At 43.5% G+C, this 26,554-nt stretch overlaps 1 long non-coding RNA gene across 1 annotated transcript in view; it reads left to right on the forward strand.

Annotated features, from left to right (window-relative positions):
- Positions 1 to 11,349, forward strand: part of LOC142826949 (uncharacterized) — a 30,497-nt gene extending 19,148 nt beyond the window's left edge. The window contains exons 2-3 of the long non-coding RNA XR_012901235.1: positions 7,216 to 7,272; positions 8,440 to 11,349. This is a non-coding gene — a long non-coding RNA (uncharacterized LOC142826949). The remainder of the gene's footprint in view (positions 1 to 7,215; positions 7,273 to 8,439) is intronic.
- Positions 11,350 to 26,554: the final 15,205 nt, after the last annotated feature.

The following is a 26,554-nucleotide window of genomic DNA, read 5'->3' on the forward strand; positions in this document are numbered from 1 at the left end:
AAGCACTTCTGAGTATCAGTCCCCCTTCTGTATCCCAGTCCTTGGAGAGCTCTGGTGCCTTTGTGATATAGGGGTCTGATGAGTCACTTTCTTCAATGGAAGTTGAAGGCTGTCAGTACTTCCCTAAGGTGATTCCTCTATGCACGGGATCAGGCCCTGAATTCTGTATTAGTACACATCTCTTTTTTCCCCCTGAAACCCCTTTTTGCTTTATCTGCTCTCTTTGATAATAAACTCTAGTCTGATCTACAATGAAATGAAACAAAGCTTATTCTGGGATAAAAGAACACTTACTTTGACCCTTAGAAATGATCTGAAACAGTAGAAATCTGCAGCAATAAATGCAGTTCATTAAAGTTCCTGGCACTTCTGGTTGTGAAGATAGCTTTAAGAATATAACTAATACATTGTTTTGGTGCTGAATCTGAATCTAGCATTATTAAACTGCTAAAAAGGAGAGAATAATTTATATTTGTCATTTAGGTGAAATGTTATCCTGGAAATCTAAATAGAAAGATCTCTTAACTGGCAACATTTAAATCCATTCTGAGATGATCACTATATGGTAAATATTATGCAGGTCAAAGGTATCTGCATGTCATGATATTTCTTAGGTCCTTATGTGGCTCCATCACTGTAGTATCTGGACACTTCACTATCTTTAATATATTTTACTTTCACAACATGCCTGTGAGGAAGGAAAGTGCTATTATCTGCATTCACACATGGGCTGCCTGGGGTGTGTGTGTACAATCTCAATTTTTCGAGGTTTTTAAGGCAACACTTCACAAAGCCCTGGTTTGAATGATTCAGTTGGGTTGGTCCTGCTTTGAGCAGGGGGTTGGACTACTCCTGTAGTCTCTTCCAACCCTAGTCTTCTATGATTCTAATCCATGGGAACTGAGGAGAGACTAAAACACTGCTCTTTAAAGGTATTTAAGTTCCTAACTCCCATTGATTTCACCAAGATATCCCTCGAAATCTGTGGCAGAGGGGGGGAATTGAACTGGGTGTATTCCAAGTCCCACACTAAAGCTTCAACATCTAGACCAGTGGTCCCCAATCTTTTGGGGCTGCAGGACGCCTAGGGGTGGAGCCACTCAGGTGCCGGGTGCCCGGGGGTGGGGCTGCACATGCGCCCGGGGGCGGGGCCGCCCATGCGCCGCACTCCCGGGGCTGGTGCTGCTCCTGTGCCGTGTGCCCAGAGGCGGGGATGCCCATACGCCACACACCCAGGAGTCGGCAGCACCCATGCGCCATGCACCTGGGGCTGGCACTGCCTATGCACCGTGTGCCTGGGGGCGGGGCCGCCCATGTGCTTCGTGTCCGGGGCTGGCACTGCCCCTTTGCTGTGCATCTGGGGGCAGGGTTGGGGCTGGCCCCGATCACTCAGCGGGCGCACAGAAATGGCCCAGTGGGTGCCATAGTGCCCGCGGGCACCGCGTTAGGGACCACTGATCTAGACCATATCTTTCGTCAGTTGGATATATGCTGAATTGTTCTAACAGTTTGAATGGATATGCTTTCAAAATAAAAGCAAACTTTGAATATTTTTAGGGTCTCAGAAGGGTAGCCTTATTAATCTGTAACTTTTAAAACAACGAGTAGTCCTGTGGCACCTTAAGGTATGTCTACACTGTATGCTTATTTTGGAATAAGCTATTCCGGAAGAAATACTTCAAAATAGTTTATTTCAAACTAGAGCGTCTACACTGCAATGCTGATCAAAATAGTGCTGAGCTGTTTCAAAATAGAGTGTCCGCATCCCTTGGATGCAGAATTGCATTGAAGACCACCTATGAGCACTTCAGGCAGGGCATTAGGATAGCACTTTCTTCCTGAGGCTATCTGAGGCTCGAGCTTTCAAAATAACGGGATTGTTGTGTAGATGTTCACGTCATTATTTTGAAATAAGGCTAGTTATTTTGAAATAACCCTGCTGTGCACACATGCCCTTAGAGACAAAAAAAAATGTATATCGCATCATGAGCTTTCATGGGCAAAACCCACTTCTTCAGATAAGTTTGAGTGGAGAAAAGTGTCTCCCCTACAAAAGTTCATGATACTACATATATTTTGTTAGTCTCTAAGGTGCCACAAGACTACTCATTGTTTTCAAATATTTATAGTTTCACTGGGTTACTGGGACATTTGCTGCTGTCATTGAAAGTTAAGTGTGGGACTGAAAGTGAACTATATGGCTGTACATTGCAAGTTTTTCATAAATCTTTATGCAACAACTGCAGTGGATGCAATTACTTTTTTAAAGATTCTAAAAATGTTGACTTATACTTCCCATGCCGCACAGTGATATCTGCCATCTAATCTTCAGCATAAAACCAGCAGACAAGAATATGGTTTGTGTAAATTCTTCCCCTGTGAAAAACATAGAGCTCAAAAGAGCCTGTGCTATTTGGGAGGAAAATCACACAGCTGCTACTAAAATTTCATGTGGAGTGTAATGATCCTTCACACTTTGCTTTGACCTGCAGAATGGAAGAGAGATTTATACTGTTTTGAAGAAACAGTGGATAGGTGCAGAAGAGCTCAGACTAACAGGAACACAAAGTAACGAGAACAACTTTTAATGTAACATCAAGTGCAGGGCTTGGTTACCACATAAAAGCTCTCTGGAACAATCACTTTTATTGCATTGGTCTGACTTTATGGTCATTATCCTGGGTATTTATTAGAACTATACTACATGTTTATAGTTTATGTCACTTTTAATTAATTGCCATTCAGTGCAATGAGATTGAACTTTGGCCTTTCTGACTTTTAAACAATGTTTTGTTATGTGACTTACTAATATGTGATATTGACATTTAATGACAAGTCATTGGTATAAGACTGTCTCTAATTGGGTGTTCGAACCCCATGCTAGTCAAGAATGGGTTAATGAGAACCTGTGGGCTTACTCAGCCTCACTCCATGATACTGGCAGTAGGTGTCAGACCTGGAGCTAAAATGGGAGAACCCAACTTAGCTGGAGCTAAAATGGGAGAACCCAACTTAGCATGATTAGGGAGGGAAATAGGCCGCCTGCTTTCATTAGGAGGGAAATCTGGCTGAGGAAACTGAGTCAGTTTTCTGGCTGTCAGAGCCTCGTGGGAGAAGGTAGAGCATAGGCAGGAAACTTAGTTGAGTGCTAATTAGAAAAGGCGGACTCTGAGGAGAAGGGTTGTATCTAGTCATTGATTGGGCTTCCTTACTCTCCCTTTTAATTTTGTTGTGTTGCTTTTAAAGCTTGGAAGGGATTGGACTTTGGCTGACTTTGCTGGAGGGCTAAGTTACCACAACAGTGGATTGTTCTGGAGATGGCTGATGATCACTGAAGACCTGGAAAGAACCTGAGATAGGATGAAATACTCATAGCCCTGCTTCTTGAGAGGGATTACACCTACTGCATTTCCACATGCCAGAAAATGTGGAACAAGATGTCTGTTAAAAGCAGAAGCCTCTGCTAATGTAATGTTGTGGAACAGAGATTATCATACAAATCATGGTGCTTTAAATATGCATTCTCACAACATCTATATCTTAACCCCACATAAACTAATTTGCTGCTGATGCTACTTATATGTCAGCATCACTTCACTGATTTCAGTGGAGTTAGTCTTGATTTCCACTAGTGTGAATAGAGCAGCAATGGATAACTTAGGTTAGTGAGTGGGCTGTATGAGTGGTCCTCCATCATGTCAATGGGCTGCAAGATTGTCATAACCAAGACAGTCTCCTAGGATAAGGTAGTTTTGCTAACTGCGTTTACATACCTAGATTTTGTGCGGTGTGCTGATTGAACCATAGCAGTGTTTTTCTTATACTTGAATGAATTTCACATGATCTTTTTAGGGGGATAAGGCACTCCAGTACTTCACCAGCCTCCTTGTAAAATAGTTTTTTCCTAATATCCAACCTAGACCTCCCCCACTGCAATTTGAGACCATTGCTCCTCATTCTGTCATCTGTTACTACTGAAAACAGCCTCTCTCCATCCTCTTTGGAACCTCCCTTCAGGTAGTTAAAGGCTGCTATCAAATCCACCCTCATTCTTCTATTCTGTAGACTAAATAAGCCCAAATCCCCTAGCCTCCTCTCATAAGTCATGTGCTCCAGCCCCCTAATCATTGTTGTTGCTCTCCGCTGGAACTTCTCCAATGAGTCCACATCATTTCTCTACTGGGGGCCTCCAGAATTAGATGTAGTACTCCAGTTGTGGCATCACCCAGTGCCAAATAAAGGGGAATAATCACTTCTCTAGATTTGCTGGCAATGCCCCTCCTAATGCACCCTAACATGCTGTTAGCCTTCTGAGCTACAAGGGCACAATGTTGACTCATATCCAGTTTCTCATCCACCGTAATCCCCAGGTCTTTTTTTTCTGAACAGCTATTTAGCCAGTCCATCCCCAGCCTGTAGCAGTACTTGGGATTCTTCTGTCCCAAGTGCAGGACTCTGCACTTGTCCTTGTTGAACCTCATCAGATTTCTTTTGGCCCAATTCTCTAATTTATCTAGGTCACTCTGGACCCTAGCCCTACCCTCCAATGTATCTACCTCTCCCAGAAGCTTACTGTCATTTGCAAACTTTCTGAGGGTGAAATCCATCCTCTCACCCAGGTTTTTAATAAAGATGTTTAACAGAACCAGCCCTAGAACACAACCTTGACACACTTCGCTTGATACCAACTGCCAACCAGACAGTGAGCCATTGATCATTACCCATTGAGTCTGACCATCTAGCCAGCTTTCCACCCACCTTATAGTCCATTTATCCAATCCATACTTCCATAACTTGCTGGCAAGAATACTGTGGAAGACAATATCAAAAGCTTTGCTAAAGTCAAGGTATATCATCTCCACCACCTTCGCCATATCCACATATCCGGTTATCTTGTCATAGAAAGCAATTGGGTTGGTTAGGCATGGCTTGCCCTTGGTGAATCCTTAATCCTTCTCTCTGTGATTATGGTTGCCACATGTGGCTTTGTGGGATGTCACCAGTCCAACTCTGAGGAATGGCTGGATGCCAGGATCTGACACAGCAAAGAAGTCTTGAGATGGGAGGTACCTATCTGAGTCTTGTTCTCTGCACCTCAACCTACACAGTATTCATTTCTACAATATGCTTTCTTGTTCCTAGTCTAATACAGTTTTAAATACTGTGAGAACTGTTTCTCACTTCCTTAGGAAGACTAGTTCAGAGTACAGCATACATTGCTGCTGGATGCTTTTTCCTGTTATTGAGACTAAATTTTCCATATCTTTCATCTAATCTACGTGACTTCAGCTACACAAATAGCAAATAGCATAGCTGAAGTCAACATACTTACCATGGCATCTTGTGTGCCGTATGGCCAGCCTGGGCTGCTCTGCCATTGACACCAGCTATTCTTCTTGTCCTCGTTTTGTACTGGTGTCGATGGAAAAGTGCTCAGAGATTGATTTATCATGTTGAAGCAGACATGATAAATCAATGGCCAGTGGATCAATCGCGGCACTGTCAATCCCCAGCATAGTGGAGATGTGTCCTAATTTTGATTATGATCATTCAAGGGTATTTCTTCTCCTGGGGAGTTCAACTAACATTCATCTCTAATAAATATAGATATTTTCCTCTATTAACCATATGGCTCATATACCACTATTTAAGAGATGCTACCAGTTTAGGGACTGAGCCAAACCCATTGAAGTCAATGGAAAGACTCCTGTAGATTCCAGTGAGGGTTTGTTCCAGCCCATAAGGAACTTGTCAGGAAGCAGGGCCTGCAGCAGGGCCAGTCTCTGTGCAGTGTAACAAGAGCAGCTGGCTTGTAGTAGACTGCCTGATTGGTTGGAAGAATCAACAGACTGACTCGTAAGCCCAGCCCCAGTTGTTCAGCAGGTGCTCCAAGATAGCCCATGGCTAAAATAGCACCTGTCTTGGACCCAGCCTTCACTTGCCTTGCTTCACTCTAGGCTCCAACTGTTTGCTCCAGATTTTGGCTCTGACAACTTACTCTGATTCATCGCTACTGAGACATGACTGCTCATCCCCTGGTCACTGACAGAACTATCGCTAAAATCATTTAAATAGCATAAATTAATTTATAATCCTGTCAAATACTAATATTTTAAACCTATTACTTTGGCTATTTTATTCTTTGCTAGTGGTTTTTATTTTTTAAAGCTTGTATGATTTGAAGATCTTATTTTAAAAAAGGATTGACTCAATCAATAGACACTGTTATGTTAGCTTTTTGGTTTGATCCTTTATGATATGTCATATGCTGATATCATTTTTGTAATGTTCCCTTTCTCTTTTCAGTATCCCTATGTATCTAGGTCAGTGGTTTTCAACCTTTTTTACATTTGTGTACCCCAAAACATTTCAAATGGAGGTGCAGATCCCTTTGGAAATCGTCGCTTTGAAGAGGCTATTTCAACAATTTTGGAAAAAAATGAGTTCAAAATGACAATATTTAAATTCAAGTGTATGCATTAAAAGACACGAAAAATCAGAACGAAACACTTCAAAATGATCAAAACAAAACAACCAATCTAAATTTGTTTTGGATTATTGGATATTTTGAGCCACTTGAAGTCGGTGATGTTTAGTTCACAACTTGCATTTCTAAAGTGTTGTCCAGGCAATATGATGAGGAAATATTGAAGATACCCGAGGTAGACAGAATTATTATGGCTTTATTGTTTGTATTGGATTGTGCCTAGAGCCCCCAACCAAGTCTGAGGCCCCATTGTGCTGTTCAAAATCATGATTAGCTCCTGACCCAAATAGTTAATGGTCTGGGTACACAAGACAGACAAGGGGAAGGGAAATAGAAGCATAGAAAGGTGCACATGTTCAAGACTCACTGCAGGGTTAGGTTTTGAACTCTGGTCTCTAGCTTTTCCTGCCTCCCCTGAAAGCCTTGTGAAGATCCAGTGACTAAAACAGAGTATTTAATACTAATTTCTAAATATATCATTTTCCTATTCACTTCAGTTCATAGCTAACGTGTGTCATTACTAGGTCATACAGCTATGTGCAGAGAATAAGTGGGAGTAAAAAAATTCACTCGGAATTAAATTCCACGTAGAAGCATATATAGCAATAGATGAAATAAGACTTTTTGAGTATTATCGCTTCATTTACTTGTTTTCATCTGGAATATGTGCACAAAAAGCCTTCCTTGTGGTAACAATAGTTGGTACTTAACTGTATTTTTCACTTCAGTAACAAGATGTTGGCATGCAGGAGATCTGGTGAATAAGATCTGCTGTCCCAGACACTGTAAGTAATCATGCTCAATATGACTGTAGATTAGAGGGAATCTAATAATACTGCACATGCATATATTAAGTATCCATTCTCCATGCGTAGCAGACAGTTAAACATTTCCTACTGTTTTCCCTTCTAAGGATAAGGGAATTACTACATACCCTATCTGACAATATTTGCATGGGTTTATTTTCTTTTCCATGCTGATACTGATAGCTAGTGTGACATTTAAACTGATACAATCTGAGGCTGATCTCTTGAAATGCCAGTTGCAGTGATGCGCTGCCAGAGAGGCAGCATGGTCCACTGGCTAGGACACAGGCGTGGGATTTAGAAGACCTAAATTTAATTCCTGACTCTGTCATCTGTTGTATGACTTTCAGCTCCCTACTTCTCTCCTTTCTCACTCTTCTTCCTATCTTACCGATTTCAGTTGTAAGATCTTTAGGGTAGAGATTCTCTCATTTATGTTTGAACAATTCCTCGGTCAATGGGGCTTGATTTTTTTGTTGAGCCTTGCGGAACAACTTTAATAATAATAAACTGTGCAACTGGAGGAATGTCTGTGTGTAGAGGTTTGCCGTGGCATTTGGTATGGCATTGACTCTTGCATCATTGTTGTTAAAGCCAGATAAAATGCAGAGGCAATGGGGTGCATGGGCAGAGGCTCTGGCATTTGGCAGCTGCTGTTTGCATCCAGCAGTGAGCTTAAATTTATCACGGACATTTCCAATGGGCAATGTTTTGTGCATACATTCTGAGTCCCTGGAATGCAGAATAATAGCTAGAAGGGGGTAGCCAAGAGCTCATTACTACAAAATTGTGTTTCTTGATTTCTCCCATATGATTTCCAGTGTCTGAGCATCAATGAACATGTGATCATTCAGCCATCTCATTTGGGGATCATTCAAATAGGCAGATTCAGGGCTGCTGGTCACATTATTAAGCGAGGTTGTTGTGACCGTCTTGCTGTTTACATCGTTTAGATCCAATCGTATGTCTGCGGCAGAGTCTCCTTTTAGCTTTCAATAGTCTCACTTTGGATATCTAGCACAAAATAATCAAGAGTGGAACCAAAATGTAGATCTGTCAGTTTAAAATAGAAGTCTTTGGCCTCTCTTCAATGCAAGTTTGTTCCCTGATCACCTTACCTTTCTATGCTTTCTCTGCCTGTTGCAGGTAAACATACTAGATGCTGTTGATTATGCCAGAGGTGATATTATGAACAGAGAAGTGCAGAACCCAAAAGCCTTAGCATTCAGCCGTCAGTGTCTGCTCAGTACCTGTGAGGAGAAGCTCAGAACAGCATGGAGACACACATTCGTGTAAGCAAACCTCTGTTTCAGAACTGGACTGAACATGAATGGGCATGAAATGGGACAGGACAAAAATGGCTTAAATGGAATCCAGGGAATGCTACTGATGTGCAAACTATTTTAAGTATCTTTAATTACTGCTGTGGCCAACCGGGAATGGTGGATTATTCACTGAACCTAGAAAAAAGTATGAACAAGGACACTCGAAAGGTCCACCCACTGACAAACGAGGGGTGTAAGGAAACATTCCTATGCTATCTCTGACTTAATCAGTGGGCTAACAATAGAGTACAGAGGTGGTGCCAGGAATGGCAGCACAGGCTAGCTGCCCAAGGATGAGTCTAACAGCTCTGATTAGTTTGGCTACTTTAGTGTCATGGATTTTTTTTCAAATTTCAACCACTTGACATTTTTCTACTGTAGCCTAACTTTCAAAACAAAATGGTTGTGAATCAGAAAACCAGACATTTTTGTTTAAAAAACCATCAAAATGGGATCAGAAGGGTAGCTGTGTTAGTCTGTAATGTAATGGTCCTGCAGCACCTTAGACAATAACAAAAAATGTAGATGGTATCATGAGATTTCATCTCAAGAAGTGGGTTGTGCCCACAAAAGCTCATGATACCATGATTACTTGTACCCAGAGCAGGAGACTAGTACCCCAATAAACCGAAACATGCCAAGAGACCATGACTGAAGTACTGTGTCCGGTTCTGGTGTCAACACTTGAAAAAGGACATTGACAAATTGGAAAAGGTTCAAGAAAAATCTCTACAAGAAGGATTTGATGTCTTGCTGTGAGAAGAGTTTACCCTAGAGAAGATTAAGAGGTGACTTTGTTACAGTCTAAATATACTTATGTAAGGAAATAATTTGTGATAGTAGATGGCTTTCAGGGTGTGTCTAGACTACAGGGTTTTGTCGACAAAAGTCACTTTTGTCGACAAAACTATACCTGCATCTACACTGCCACTGAGTTCTGTTGACATAACATTGACAGAACTCAGCAGTTTTGTCAACGGCTGTAAACCTCATTCTACGAGGAATAACGCCTTTTGTCAACAGAGTTCTGTCAATAGAAGGCGTTATTGCATCTACACTGTCCTTTGCATCTACACTGTCATGTTGACAAAGTGGCTTGCTTTGTTGACAGAACTGGATGTAGTCTAGACGCTCTTTGTCAACAGAAGCTTTATCGACAGTATCTGTTGACAAAACTTCTGTCAACAAAAGCTTGTAGCCTAGACGTACCCTCACTTAACAGACAAAGGCATAACAAGATCCAGTGGCTGAAAACTGACAGTAGGTACATTAAGACTAAAAATAATTGCGTACAGTTGTTCCTAGGTTAGCATCAGCCTCTGAATCTCTCAGAATTTAATGTTATTTATCTTTGCAACAATACTGTGAGGAAGGGAGGTGCTACTACCATCCACTTACAGATGGAGAAGTGAGAAACATTGACAGTCTCAAGATTACACAGAAAATCTGTGGCAGAGCCACGAACTGAACAAAATGTTCTGAAGTCCTCGTCTGATGCCCTAATCACCAGTCCATCCTCCTTATGAATTTGGTTAACAATTAATTTATGGTGGCATTTAACCATTTACGCCAATGGCAATTACCCACAGAAACAATTTAACTTCGATTATAGAATATTTTCCGTCACCTGAAGACTTTGTATCAAGATGGGATATGTTTCTAAATGACATGCTTTAATGTTCACCCAGAAATTTGGGGCTTGATACAGGAATCACTGGGTGAAATTCTATTGCCTTTGTTATATAAATTAGACTGAACGGTTATAATAATCCTTTGTACTCTTAAAACCTATGAATCTATAATCTTTGCCAGCTGTTGCTTTCTTTACTAGTCTTTTAACAGTCTTCACTGGCTTTCTGTCCAAACCGTTTGGTTGTGGATATCTAAGTGATATACAAGAGAATGTTTGAATTTCAGCTCTCCTGGAATTATTCACTTACTATGGAGGCGCCAGTCAGAGCTCCGTAGCTGAAGGTTGAATTAAGTTTTGCACTTAAACTGTGGACCATTGACTGGTTTTATCTCTTGACATATACCAGGCCTTCCTGGGACTTTTTGTGTAATTAATCACAGCATTGCATGTGGTATTCTGGGTCATATGATTTTGTTAGGAAAAATTACTCATTCCTATTGCCAGGCGGACAGGTCTGTTCCCAAAGATTTCTATGGAACATCTGTATTCTTCACTGACTTGATTTCCAGTTACATTTTGTTCATTCACAAGAATTATTTTAACTTGCCCATCCAATTTCTCATAGAGTTAACTGCAATAGATGTTGTTCTTCTACTAATGCTACTTCACCAGGTCTTTCCTGCTATGCCTACTTGGTCTTTCATCTGAGAGTTTAATCAGTGCATCCATATAGCTGCAGATCCATAAGCCTTGCCTTTCCAAGTCTCCCATCAATCAAATGTTTTGTGTATGGAAGGATCCCTGGAGAATCACTATGCCTTGCACAAAGAGTGCAGCTCTCTAAGGGTGCATCTACACAGCAGTATTATTTCGGAATAACGGCCATTATTCCAAAATAACAATGCGAGCATCTGCACAGCAATTCTGTTACTTTGAAATAAATTAAAAATAATGGATGGCTTATTCTGACTTCTGCAAACCACATTCCATGAGGCATAATGCCTACTCCAAAATAGTTATTTTGAAATAGCAGTAGTGTGGACATTCCACTGCTGCTATTTCGAAATAGCCTCTCCCCAGGCCCATTCAGAATAATTACTCCCCAGTGCCTCCTGGGGCTCCAAATTGAGGTAGCACATTCACATTAGGGAAGCCTCAAAATTTGTCCGAGGCAGGCTTCCCTAATGTGAATGTGCTACCTCAATTTGGGAAAATTAGCACATCTACAATACAGGGAAGCCTGCCTCGGACTAATTTTGAGGCTTCCCTGTATTGTAGACGTGCTAATTTGAAATGAGCTATTTCGGACTATTTCTTCCAGAATAGCTTATTTTGAAATAAGTATGCAGTGTAGATGTACCCTAAGTCCTGGTCTACACTATTTCCAAATAACAATGGAGCATCCACACTACTGCTATTTCCAAATAACAATGGAGCATTCACACTACTGCTATTTCCAAATAACTAGTTTGAAATAAGCATTATTCTTCATGAAAAGCAGGAATTATTATTTTGAAATAACCAGCCCCTTATTTCAAAATAACAAACAGAGCATCCACATTACCAAGCCCGTCATTTTGAAATAAGGGGCTGGTTATTTCAAAATAATAATTCCTGCTTTTCACAAGGAATAATGCTTATTTCAAAATAGTTATTTGGAAATAGCAGTAGTGTGGATGCTCCATTGCTGCTAGTTCAAAATAATTACTCGCCAAAGTCATTCAAAGTAATTACTCCCCAGTGCTTCCTGGGGCTCTAAGTCAAGGAAGTGCATCCATATTAAGGGAGTCTGCCTCAGACTAATTTTGAGGCTTTCCTGTAGTGTCATCATGCTATTTTCAAAGTTATTGCGGGAGTTATTGTTTCAAAATAATTTCCTACTGTAAACATGCCCTAAATGAGATATCACACCCTTACATACAGTTTTTCTTTGCACCATAGCTAGCTTTATGTGCAGTTCAATGTGAAGCTAACTCAGCTGAAAATATGTGACTTTTACTCATGCATAGCAGTTTTCATTATTACCATGTTATATTTCATAAAATGTTGCATAAGAATAGTTTAATATCTAATTTCAGATGTATGTTTCTTGTGGATTCTATATGACTGGCAGACAGAACAGTACTAGGCCTTATTAATCATATGAATGTATGGTTGTAGAAAAAATATACATATTGCAGTGTATCATTTGAGAGTATTTTTGGTAGAGCAGAATAGTAATTTTCAGAAACCATAAATCAGAGACTATGGATAACATGCGGAACTGATTTTTGTCATATTACACAGTAAAAAAATCCACAAGTAATGTCTTTGACAAATTATTCAGCTATAACATGATTGTTTCAAGAAACCATGTTTGAAGCCAAACATTTCATAATACAAATTTACTCAAGGATCTACCTCCCCAATGGATTTGTATTCCAGGGATTAGGATTTGAAAGTGGTTACTTTTTACAGCTACAGAATGATTATTACATCAGAGGTGTGAGTTCCAGAGCAAAATAAAGAGTGTTAAGTCCTCTTTAATATAATCTTTTATCTAATTCTAGTTTAGCTACTTCAAAGTGCTTTGATTTCTTAATGTTAATTACAATTAACCCTCCTTACCTCAGTGAGTTCTCTAAACTTCTCTGTATATGTGCACTTAAAATTTGAGTTTAAAATATATATAATATTTTGATTTAACAAATAGAAAATTTTGGTCTTCCTGGACTATTTTGGAGAATAAGGAGTTCTGGATTAGGCCTGTAACATGAACCTAAACAGTGATAACATGCAGACACTACTCACATGGAACTTTGGGGTATAATTGTCTCATCCAGGGTGTGTCGAGACTGCAGCCTTTTTTCGAAAAAACTTTACCTTTGTCTAGACTGCCACCATGTTCTGTCGACAGTAAATCGAAAGAACGTGGCGTTTTTGTCAACAGCGGTAAACCTTGTTTTATGAGGAATAACTATTTTTGACAGAGATCTGTCGAAAAAAGGTATGTGTAGATGCGGGGAAGTTTTTTTCCCCGAAAATAAAGGCCTCCAGAAAGAAGCCCTGGTGGACAGTCTATCCTTACATGCTGAATACCTCTATTGTTTCTGTCTGCAGTCTCTTAAAGGCACAGGTACCCAGACAAGCATTACTGTCTGGAAGCCAGCCAGAGCACCCATGCTAGCCATGTCCCCGCCTCAAGGTCCCCCTGGTCTTTCTCGAGACGGTGAAGAGGACCCACCCAGGGCCTCCAAAAGGCAGGAACCAGCCCGGTCAGGGCCTGAAATAAAAAATCTCCTGGAGCTCTGCTCTAAGGAGGAATCCCTGGAAGCTCTGCAGTCGCCCCGCAGAAACGCAGACATATATGAGCGCATGGCCCAGGGACTGGCTAAGAAAGGGCATCACCCCCACACCCTGGACCAAATGAGGGCCAAGGTAAAAGAACTGCGGCAGAGGTATGCAAAGGCCCGAAACCAGAGCTCCCGCTCCGGGGCAGCCCCACAAAGCTGCCCATATTATGCAGACTTGGAGCAGATTCCGGGCGGTGGGGAAGCCCAGACTCCGCTGTGTCTTGTGGAGTCGAGGTTACTCCACCATATTGTGGACCAACCCCTGAGGGAGTATGAGCAGGAAGGAGGGACAGGAGAGCTGCATGAGGAGGAGGAGAAGGAGGAGGAAGAACAGACAGCAGCAACCCTATCCCAGGAGCTGGTCCTCCAGACCCCAAAGGCCTCCCAGGTGTCCTCGGACATGGGGGAGGAAACATCAGGTGAGTGTTTTGAGGGGTCACCACACATGGGCGGGTTAGCAATGCAGGGGGGAGGAGGAGGCAGCTGGTCCCATTACCACTGTGGGACCCCTGTGATGCTCAGGCTGCTGCCCAACTCACACACGGTGTCACGTGTAAAACTTCTGAGTCTCCTTTCCGAAGGAGGGCCGCTTACAGTGATGGCATGCCTTCAGGGACAGCGGGTGCACACATACATGATTGTCTCCTCCTCTTTTTCTCCACAGCCGGACTCCCCATGCAAGAGGGTAGCACCACATCAGCCCCACCACCATCCTGAACACGTGGCACCTGCAGGCACTGGTGTGTCCACATGGACCTGCTGAAAGAGCACGTAGTGGCCCTGCAGGACCTCAACAGGACTCTTCAGCAGATGGAGGTAGAGGCCGAGTGGCGCAACAGGCAGCTGGATGAGCTGGTCCAGCAGCGCATTTCAATCTGTGCCACTATGTGGGAGGTCCTAGCCTTGCCAGCCCCTGTCACGGACACCGCTCCTCTTGCAATCCAGGACCCTGCTCCCCCCCAACCCTCCCTTCTCTCCCAGCCACTCCTGCTCCTGAGCCCTCACAGACCCAACAGCTGCCCCCCCCGTCCAGCCCAGGACTAGGTCTCATGCCACCCGACCCCAAGGCCATGGCGGTGCCAGGACGCAAGGTGGCAGGGCCCTGCGATCAGGGAAGCAGCGGCCTACTTGAGCCCCCCTCCCACCTCCAGGTTTTCAGCCCCCCTCCCCCCTTCAGGTTTTCAGCCCCCTACCACGCCAGTGAAAGAACATTTCAGTGATGTAACAAAATCTTTTTTTTTGAGTGAAAGAAGTAGCTTGTCTATAAACAGAAGAACAGTAAAAAAGAGAAAGTTTTGTTTTAAACAGTTAGCACATTTTCCTTACTGATATTGTTTCTAATAAACACTCAGTTTTCTTTGCAACAGACATTGGTTTTTTATGTATTCTTTATGGGAAGAGGGTGAGGGTTGTGGAGGGAAAGGTAGGGGTGGGCCAGGCCAAACCCTGCTTGGGGGAGGCCCTAAGGAGAGTCAGTGGGCTCCTTCAGAGAATCTCTCCCTCAGGGCCTCTTGGATGCAAACACCAAACTCCTCTCCACAAGGTTATGGAGCACATAACATGTGGCCACCATCTCGGGGATGTTGAGTTTGCCCGTGTCCAGCCGTGTGAGGAGGCAACGAAACCTCCCTTTCAAGCAGCCGAACACGCATTCTACCTGCATGCGAGCCTGGCTAAGATGCGTATTAAATAGGTCCTTGCTCTCATCCAGGTGGCTGGTGTAGGGCTTCATAAGCCATGGCATCAGGGGGTAGGCTGCGTTGGCTACAATGCACACCAGCATCTGCATTTCCTCAAGCGTGAGGTCCTGCGGTGGGAAAAATGTTCCTGCCTGAAACCTGTGGTATAGATACAAGTTGCAGAAGATGTGGGCATTATGTGTCCTCCCTGACCACCCGACACAAATGTCCATAAACTGTCCCCAGGGGTTGACCAGGGCCTGCAGCACCATAGAAAAGTAGCCCTTGCGATTAATAAATTGGGCTACTCAATGGGGCGGTGCGCGGATTGGGATTTGTGTCCCATCAAGGGCTCCTTTGGGAAGCCACGCCCAGCAAACGATGGTGTCCAGGTCTCCCAGATGGATGAGCCTCTTCAGCATCTCTGCATTGATGGCCCTCACCACCTGCAGAAAGAGACAAATGGACAGATGGAAACCAGGGAGTTAGACAGGATACCTAAGACCTTGGGAGGAGAACCCATCCTCCTACCCCCCCATCCTCAACCCCTCCCCATGTCAGGATTCCCCCCTCCCCTGCATCAGGGTTGGCCAAGGAGCAGCCTCCCATTGCCACTCCATCTCCCATTCCCCCTTGCCCTTGCTTGGCAGTTGCCTTTTTTCAGCCCCTCCACTCAGCAGGGCCTGTCCCCTGAAAATGACTTATCTCCAGCAAAACGGCCCTGACGGTAGACCTCCCCATGCCAAACTGGTGTCCCACCGAGCGGTAGCTGTTGGGGGTAGCCAACTTCCCAAGGGCAATAGCGACCCGCTTCTGCAGGGGGATGGCGAGCTGCAGGTGGGTGTCCTAATGTTGCAGAGCAGGGGCGAGCCAGGCACACTGCTCCTGGAACGTGGCCTTCCACATCCGGAAGTTGTGGAGCCAGTGCTTATCGTCCCAGGGCTCCATGACAAGCTGGTTTCACCGGCAAACTTATCTCATGCCTCCAAATCCTCCTGTCCCAAAAAAGTTTGGAGGCAAGGGCATAGCTCTTGCATCCCGGACAAAGGTTTTGTAGCTCTGGTCCGGGTCTATGTGGGGCAGGAGCTTCATGACTGAGTCATGAAGATGAAGCAGAAGCTGCAGCATGGGGCCACCGCCTGCCCAGGGACAGCTCCAGCTCCATGGCCAAAAAAACCCAATGAAAAGCAAGAAAACCAACCAGAAAAGAAACTGCTATGGTGTCCAAGAAAGCAGGGCAACCAGAGCAAGTGCTGCAGCAGCTTTGCTGTCCCTCTAGGAGGTAGGCAAGCCAGAAGCAGGAGCAGAGCATCGGCTGTCCAGGGGGATCCCTTTAAGCACGCGTTTCTGCAAAGGGCATGCAGCAGCACCAGAAAGTAAATGCTGCCCCCATGATCTGTCAAAGTGGTTCCAGGTGCCTTTTTTTTCCCGAAAGAGCATCCAGCAGTCTGGATGCTCTTTTTCGAAAAAGCGGATCACTTTTTCGATCCGCGTAATGCAATCTAGATGCTTTTTTTTGAAAGAGGCTTTTTCGAAAGATACTTTTGAAAAAGCCTCTTTTGAAAAAGGCGTGTAGTCTAGATGTAGCCCCAGGCTGAAGAATAGACTGCAAAGTCCAATCACCAGCTTGAAAAAACAGCATAAAAAGGAGAGCAGGGTTATCACTTACTCATTGCACTGCAAGGTGGCCCCTAAAGTGGTGTACTGGACCCACAGAAGTGCCTTTTATTAATAAATGGAGTATATCCATCAATGGCTATTGGCAAAGATAGCCAGGAACACAACACCATTCTCTGGGTGTTCCTAAACCTCCAACTGCTAGGAGCTGGGACTGGACAACGACCCTTTTTCTGTTCATTCCCTCTGAAGCCTCTAGCATTGGCCATTTTTGGAATACAGGTTTGACCCAGCATGGCTGTTCTCATGTTCATTCATCCGTGCTTATGTAGGTACCGTACAACTTGTCTCTGTGTATGAGAAAATTACAGAGAAACTGCAGGCTAAGGCCATATCTACACTTACAAGCTTACAGCAGCACAACTCTACCGATACAGTTCTCCCATCAACATAACAAAACCAACTCAATGAGCAGCAGTAGGTATGGGGGCATGAGAGCGTGTCCCGCTGACAAAGCACTGTGCACATGGATGTTTACACAGGCAAAATGTATGTTGCTTAGAGGTGTTTTTCTGTCCATACCCCAGAGTGACAAAAGTTTGGAAATACAAGTGCTGGTATAGACATGGCCTCAAGCAGCTCAGACCTTGATTTCTTTTTCTGTTTTCATGGGTCCCAAGATTGGTCTTAATTACTTAATTAATATTAATAGCATCATTAACATGGTTATGATGGCTAGACATAATGAATCTTTGCCAGTCAACATGCATTGGATTGGGGGTTTTTTTTGAAGGGGGGGCGGGGAGGCAGAACTAATCAGTCTATCTCCATAAGCATATAGCAGCTATTTTGTGTGGAAGAGACAGGCTCGGGGACCACATTCTGCTCCCTTACACCTATATAACACCAAAGACTTCACTGAGTTTTATGAGGATAACCTAAAGTGAAATTTTTATTTCATAACATGAGTCAACCAATATGTATCATTTACTATGGCAGTGGGAACCACCAGCCCATGGGCTGCGTGTAGTTTGTCAGGATTAGTTGCTGGTAGGTCACCAGATGGTTTGTTTACCTGAGCATCCACAGGCACAGAACTCTGCACCCAATGGTCACAGTTCTCCTCTGCCAGCCAATGAGAGGTGCAGGAAGCAACGGGCTTACAAATCACATGTGACCAGAGCACCGGCGGTTCCTCACCTCTGATCTATACCAATGGAATGAATAAAATACCCAAAATTTGTCATTGTACGTATTTTAGGGAATGATATTTTCACACTTATGATATAAAATGTCTTTCATCTATGATCAAGCTCTTGTGCAGATGTTTGCAATTGATAGCGGATCATCCCATAGCCAAAGTAATATGCCAAGAAATGTACCCGTAGAGATATTTGCTAGAGCTAAGGGTGAACAACAATGTGGAATGTGAACTTCCCCCAAATCTCTTTATCTGTGGCTCTGGTTTGGACCAATAATGAAACAGGAAGAAGCTGAAAAGTTCAGATCTGTATCCACTTTCCAAAGTTGAATGTGTTTTCATGAAAGATTTGGTTTCAATCTATTTCTAAAAGCTTTCTTTAGGAGATGTTAGAGGAATTAAAGCTTCAAAACTCAAGCTTGTACCAAAACAAGGAGGTTCAAGTATGATGTTTTCATGGTCTTCTCTTTTTCTAAAATCAAGTCATAACTGGAGGCTTACACAGCACATTAGACAAATGTGGCAGGGTGAAATGAACTGCAGTATCATGAATACTTGGCTAAAAAGCAAAGATAATAAGCGCTTTACCATTGGGATTTTTTTTTTGTCTGAGGGAGTCTTTGTAATCACTGTCTACTGCAGCTTTTTTCACTTTCTACCCACAGTGTCTGCTAGATTGCATACCAATTCCTACTTTCCTGAATATAATTTCAGTTATTAAAGAGTTTTGGTAATAGTTAGAGTTGGACAAATTGCATTTGACATATTAGCTTTTTAAAATTTGTGCTTATAAATCATGGCAAAATGGCCCTGTTAGCTGTAAATGTATTAGTTTTTAAGTGTTTTATGAGCACTAACCTCGTGAAACCAGGTTTACCTGTGTCGATCAAGAAAGGCTTCTTTGTCGGCGCATCGCGTCCAGACTGCCCCGATCTGCCGACAAACAGCTGATCGGCAGATCGGGGCAGCCATTTAAATTTAAATGAAGCCGCGATTAAAATAATCGCGGCTTCATTTCCCTCTGCCGATCTGGCTAATCTACATGCCTCCGTCGACGGAGGCATGTAGTCTAGACACACCCTTGGATAGGGAATGAAAACCATGGAACATGGGACACACTGCCTATAGATATCTTCAAACTAAAGATTAAGAGAACCCACTGTAACTTCCAGAGAGTTTATTCAGGTCTTCCCCCATTTAGTACCCCATCATCATATGTCAGTGAATCCAGAGTAATACAGGTTGTCTGTGGGTCCCATCTTCTCCTGTCATGGTCCTTCTCTGTAATATTGCCACTTGGATCTGTTCTCTGCTTCAGCTTCCCTCAATCTCTGAGTAGGTCAGGACCCCATAAAGGCTGCCTAACGCATCCCCAGACAGTTCTCACTTGGAATCCTTTCCACTACCACTGGTTCAGAGTCCAACCTGCCACTACCAGCCCCCATTGCCTTTTTAGAAAAATTGTCTCTAGTTTGCAGGTCTGGTTGGTTCACCTCAGCAGCAACTACTGTAATAAATGACTATACTTTCTTCAAGCTGCTGGCTTTCCATGTGAGGAAGTGAGAGCAATAGTGGACTCCTACACAGAGTCCTCACTGAGAGAGAAGACAGAGCCCTTTCTTACATTTTTTGTGTTCAAACTCCACTGTGTAACTGTGCAAGATTGGGATTATGCTAAATACAACCCTTCCCAGGACATATGTAGCACAGTTCTTATTCTGTTTCCTTTATATTAGGACAATTATTACACCATTACTCAAAACTGAGTTAAACTTTTATTCAAGCTACAAAACTTTCATGTTGGAATTATGGATAACAAAATGCAAATGAAGTTGTTTATTCTATCTTTGCTCCACACACCAATCAAGAGGAATACAGGAAACCTCTGAAATGTGACCACCCGAGTTGCGACCCCTGCACCTACAACCATTTTTGTAAATGCGGAAGGGGCCAAAAACCCCTGACTTACGTCCTCAGCCCACATTTATGATGGTGCACAACACTTATCATAAATGAGGGTTCGAGTTACGACACCCTCAACTTGCGACGGTTCTCCAGGAACCGATCAAGTCGCAAGTCGGGGGCTGTCTGTAGAATGCATTATTTCTCTGAGCCTGTACCCTGGAGTTCACAATTAAACCTTTGCATATTGTATAGATTGGTACCTTACAACACTGTATCTAATACATAGTGTGGCCAAGTTTTTAAAAAAATGAACATTGAAAATTAGGCCCCTACACCAGTGTTCTCTCTTAACTACGTGGCAGCACAGCTTTACAGCTGATTAATCAGCTCCACCCAGCCAGAGGTTGCATGGAGTTGACATACTGGGAAGGTCTGATTAATCACCTGTGAAGCTGTGCTGCCCCGCAGCTTGTAGGGAACACTGCCGTACACCCATGTTTAAGTGCCTGATTTCAAAAAATGCTGCACATGCATAAGCTCCAATAAGAAACTACATGCATAAATATAAATATAAGAGAATAACTTGAGGCATTTATTTTTGTTTTAAATCTTGGCCTGTGTATTTACATAATATATATTACTGTACAGTTGTATGTGAATTAAATATTTGAAGGAGTTTGCCTTTTCTTTTAAAGGGCTGCATTTCAATTAAAGTGTTAGTTAATTCCAGTTAAATGATCAGCTGTGCAGCGCATTGTGTCTTATTAGAGGATCAATGAGAGCTTATTCTTCTTCTGATCACTGCAGGAGAGAGCTGGACCTTGCAAAGCACCTAGGTTTGGCAAAGTTTAGCCCTGGAGGTGTCTTGGGTCATCAAGTCTGTTGGATTGAAAATGGTTTGATCAAAGCTATACAGTACTGAGAACACAGAGTGGATGCTGGCTATGTGTGAACCTCAAGGGAGCACTCAGGATTAGGATACAAATGGTGACACAATCTCTCACTGGTCTAAATTGTACCTCAGAATGTAGTAAGAGTGCATTTACTTAAAGTGAGACTCGTACAACCATTTCTAACAGGATCCCCTTCCCCCTCCAATTGAGATCCTGCTCTAACTGCTATTGAAATCATTGTCTTCACTCCTATTTACTTCAGTGGTGGAGGACTGGGTCTTTAAAACAGGTGAAGTGACAGCCTAAACCTGATTTAAAACAAAAGACAGGACTATGCAGCACTTTAAAGACTAACAAGATGGTTTATTAGGTGATGAGCTTTCGTGGGCCAGACCCACCTCCTCAGATCAAATTGGGGAAGAAAATTGGCATGACCATATATACCAAAGGGATACAATCAAAAAAAGTGAGCACATATAAAATTGACAAATCAAGTTTCAGAACAGAGGGGGGATGAGGTGGGGAGGTTAATGTCTGTGAGCTAATGATATTAGAGGTGATAATTGGGAAAGCTATCTTTGTAATGGGTAAGATAATTAGCATCTTTGTTAAGGCCCATTCGTAAAGTGTCAAATTTAAGCATGAATGACAGTTCAGAGGTTTCTCTTTGAAGTCTTGTGTTAAAATGTCTTTGAAGCAGGATGCAGGTAGTCAAGTTGTTGAGACAATGCCCTTTCTGGTTGAAATGGCAAGAACCTGTTTTTTCTTTGTGAAACTGTCTGATATCAGTTTTGTGTGCATTGATTCTTTGGCGAAGTGTCTGAGACGTTTGTCCAATGTACATAGCAGAAAGCTCATCACCTAATAAACCATTTTATTAGTCTTTAAAGTGCTGCATAGTCCTGTCTTTTGTTCAGCTAGACCAGACTAACACGGCTACATCTCTATTACTAAACCTGATTTAACCTCCAATAATCCCACCCACTAATATTCCACATATCTGTCCCAGAAACCACTTAGGGAGCAAGTCCATTTCTTGTATGTTAAACCTTGGGGTCAAGGCTTGTTAATAATAAAAGATCAAGGCCCTGCAAGGCCCTCGAGCAGGTGGATTTGTGCAGGGTCCCATTAAAGTTAGTGGGGCTCTGTGCAGGCACAGGGATGTGTTAACGTGGAAGAGATTCCAGGACCAGAACCCAAGACTTTTGTGAGTGTGAAAAGAACTGGTGTAAATCAGCATAGCTCAACTAAAGTCAAGATAGCTATGTTACACCGACTAAGAATCTTGCCCAAAACATTTTATTTGCTGGCCAACCTGAAAAACCCCCCAGATGAATAGATCTTTGTAAGGCTACTTTAAATAGGGCAACATTAAAGACACCTGGTCTACAGACAAGCAGAACATAGAAGCTAAGCAGTTTAGGGGCAGCAGGTGGCTGAGAAACATTCAAGAAACACTAGGGCTATGTCTACACTGGCGCGATCTTGCGCCAGAAGTATGCAAATGAGGCTAAGCATGGAATATCGCCGAGCCTCATTTGCATACCTAATGAGCCGCCATTTTGGCAGAAGAGGCTCTTGCGCCAGAAGGAGCTGTCTACACTGCCCCTTCTAGCGCAAGAGCCTCTTCTGCAAAAATGGTGGCTCATTAGGTATGCAAATGAGGCTCGGTGATATTCCACGCTTAGCCTCATTTGTATACTTCTGGCGCAAGATCGCACCAGTATAGACATAGCCTAAGTGCTTGTGATGGGATGTGTTTCCTACACTGTCCCTGCAAGAACTGAATTAGGCCAGGTGGGTCCAATCATCTAATTAGGTTGGAGGCAGCCAATTAGAAAAAAGCTCATCTGTGAGGGACAGGTGAACTTCTACAAGACAGGAAACTGGAAGCAGACGGGGTGGAGGGAGGGAGTCTGCAGTTACCTCCTGGGAGAAGGAAGGAGTGGTTGAATGGCTGCAGATATGAGTTGCCTAGAAAGGCAGTGAGGTGCAGGGAATGGACCTGGGCTGTTGTATACAGGATCCAAGAGGACAGAACTCGGGGTAGAGTGAGCATGTGGTTTGTCCTGCCTGCTAGTGCGCGAGTGGCATTGGGCAGCAAGATGGCTTAAGACTACTGGAGAATTGTGATACACTTTTATCTCGTCCCCTGACTCCCCAGGGGGAAAACCATAATAGTGATTTAGCCAGAGGGCTAAGTCACAAAGAGGATAGGTGTGGCTCCTGAGATTGAGAGAGGCTACAGAGGAGAACTGGGTGTAGCTTCTGCTTGGAGTGTTGGCCTGACCAAGCTAATTCCCAGAACCACCAAGACATGGTGCCATTCAGCAGTGAGCAGAGCAACCCATCACAGTGCTGTAAGAAGTGTCACTGCTCCATCAACAGGTGGCACCCTCAGAGAACTGATGGGCAGGATCCCCTGGGATGCTAACATGAAGGGGAAAGGAGTCCAGGAGAGCTGGCAGTATTTTAAAGAAGCCTTATTGAAGGCACAGAAAGAAACCATCCTGATGCACAGTAAGAAAAGCAAATATGGTAGGCGACCAGATTGGCTTACCAGGGAAATCCTTGGTGAGCGTAAACACTAAAAGGCAGCTTACAAGATGTGGAAACTTGGACAGATGACCAGAGAGGAGTATAAAATATTGTTCGAGAATGCGGAGAAGCAATCAGGAAGGCGAAAGAGCAATTGGAATTGCAGCTAGCAAGGGATGTGAAGGGTAATGAGAGGTTTCTACAGGCATGTTAGCAATAAGAGGGTGATCAGAGAGGGTGTGGGGCCCTTACTGGATGAGGGAGGTAACCTAGTGACATATGATGTGGGAAAAGCTGAAGTACTCAATGCTTTTTTTGCCTCTGTATTCACAGACAAGGTCAGCTCCCAGACTACTGCACTAGGCCAGTGTTTCTCAATCCTTAGGGGTACTTGAGAGAAGTGTGGGGGGTACATCAACACAACTGAAATTTGGAGAAAACCGAATTTTTATTTTAAGTTTTACAGCACTTTATTATTTTATACATTTTACACCCAAAAATTTCATTGCCCGCCCGACTACAATTAAGTTGTTTAAACAAATATGTTGCAATGGTAGAAAAAATTGTACGTCTGAAAACTGTATGTACTGGGGGTACTTTTAGGCAATGCAGTATGGAAGGAGGTAGGTAGCCCTCAGTGGAGAAAGCACAGGTTAAGAACTATTTAGAAAAGCTAGACATACACAGATTCATGGGTCTGGATTTAATTCATCCGAGGGTACTGAGGGAGTTGGCAAATGTCATTGCAAAGCCTTTGGCCATTATCTTTGAAAACTCATGGAGATCAGGAGAGGTCCTAGACAATTGGAAAAAGGCAAATGTAGTGCCAATCTTTTAAAAAAGGGAAGAAGGACAATCCAGGGAACTACAGACCAGTCAGCCTTACCTCAGTCCCTGGAAAAATCATGGAGGGGATCCTCAAGGAATCCATTTTGAAGCCCTAGGAAGAGGGGAAGATGATCAGGAACAGTCAGCATGGATTCACCAAGGGTAAGTCATGCCTGACCAACCTGATTAGCTTCTAGGATGAGGTAACTGGCTCTGTGGACATGGGGAAGTTGGTGGATGTGATATACCTTGACTTTAGCAAAGCTTTTGATATAGTCTCCCATAATATTCTTGCCAGCAAGTTAAGGGAGTATGGATTGGATAAATTGACTATTAGGTGGGTAGAAAGCCTGCTAGATTGTTGGGCTCAACAGGTAGTGAGTGACCAATGTCTTGATGTCTGGTTTGTGGCTGGTTTCAAGGGTAGTGCCCAAAGGATCGGTTCTAAGGCCAGTTTTGTTCAACATCTTTATTAGTGACCTGGATGAGGGAATGGATTGCATCCTTAGCAAGTGGGGTACGGATAAGGTGCAGAGTGATCTAGACAAATTGGAGGATTGGGACAAAAGAAATCTGATGAGGTTCAACAAGGACAAGTACAGAGTCCTGCACTTGGGATGGAAGAATCCCAAGCATTGTTACAGGCTGGGGACCAACTGGCTAAGCAGCAGTTCAGCAGAAAAGGACCTGGGGATTATAGTGGATGAGAAGGTGGATATGAGTCAACAATGTGCCCTTGTAGCCAAGAAGGCTAATGGCATATTAGGTTGCATTATGAGGAGCATTTCCAGGAGATCTAGAGAAGTTGTTATTCCCCTGTATTCAGCACTGGTGAAGTCATATCAGGAGGATTGTGTCCAGTTCTGGGGCACCCACTACAGAAAGGATGTGCACACATTGGAAAGGATCCAGTGGAGAGCAACCAAAGTGATTGGGAGGGTAGAGCACATGACCTACGAGGAGAGGCTGTGGGATTTGGGCTTATTTAGTCTGCAGAAGAGAAGAGTGAGGGGGGATTTGATAGCAGCATTCAACTTCCTGAAGGAAGGTTCCAAAGAAGAAGGAGAGAGGCTTTTTTCAGTAGTGACAGATGGCAGAACAAGGAACAATGGACTCAAGTTATAGTTGGGGAGATCTAGGTTTGATATTAGGTAAAACTATGTCACTAGGAGGGTGGTGAAGCACTGGAATGGGTTACCTAGGGAGGTGGTGGAATCTCCATCCCTAGAGGCTTTTAAGTGCCGGCTTGACAAAGCCCTGGCTGGGATGATTTAGTTGGGGTTGATCCTGCTTTGGCCAGGGGGCTGGACTCAATGACCTCCTGACGTCTCTTCCAGCCCTAGAATTCTATGACAAGGTCTGCATGCTACACTGCCCTCACGACCTTGGGTGAGATAGTTGACTTCATTTCACTTGTTCATTTAAACAAATATAAAAATAATTACAAGTGACTCTGCTTATTCAAGGATAATTATGTTCTGACAGAGAAATGAAAGTGGTAGATTGGGGGAGAAAGGACGGTTAATTTGTAAGGATTGGTCCTGTTTCCACTGAATTCAATTTAAGTTGGCCATTTGGAACTCAGAATGCATTGTCCTATGGAAACAATGTTATAAATGGTGGTTAAGATCCCAAGCTAGCCTATTTATCTCATCATGCAGCTGAAATACTGTATGCTCACAATGCAAAATAGTAGCAAACAATACTGCTGCAATACTAGTAATTATAAAAAACAGAAAAATATTAAAATTGTCTAAGAAATAGGTTTTATTTATTTATTTAACAGTGAATGCTGGTGCTTGGGGAATGGCAGGTTTAATTAGAGGAGGATGAGGAGGTAGGTGAAGATTCGGAAGGCGACTTCTGGGCATTCCCTGGCTGCTTCCTCCTCCCCTTACAGCTCTGCACTGGCTCCTGTGGCCACCCTCAACTCTGGCCAACCCCCGCCCCCAGCCCGCAGGATTAGCACTCACTCGGGCAGCATCCATCCCCATCTCCCAGCTGCCCCAACTGTCCTCAAACCTTGCAGGCTCTGTGCTGGTATCTATGGTCAGTGTCATTCCCCAACCGCTCCCACCCACAGGCTCAGCACTAGTTCCAGCCGTTCCCATCCCTATCCTCCAGCTGCCTTTCTGACCCCATGTGTTCTGAGCACAGCCCTGGCTCACCAGAATGCAGTGAGTGATATGACCACGGCTGGAGGACTCCAGAGGAGCAGGTGGCAGCTGTATAGATGGAAGCTGGAGAGAAGCAGCAGTTTCATCTGAAGCTGCAGGTGAGTGTTCATGTGTCTGGATGGTTATTTGGATG

This window comes from Pelodiscus sinensis, chromosome 2 (genome assembly GCF_049634645.1).
Source record: "Pelodiscus sinensis isolate JC-2024 chromosome 2, ASM4963464v1, whole genome shotgun sequence".
Classification (NCBI taxonomy): Eukaryota; Metazoa; Chordata; order Testudines; family Trionychidae; genus Pelodiscus; species Pelodiscus sinensis.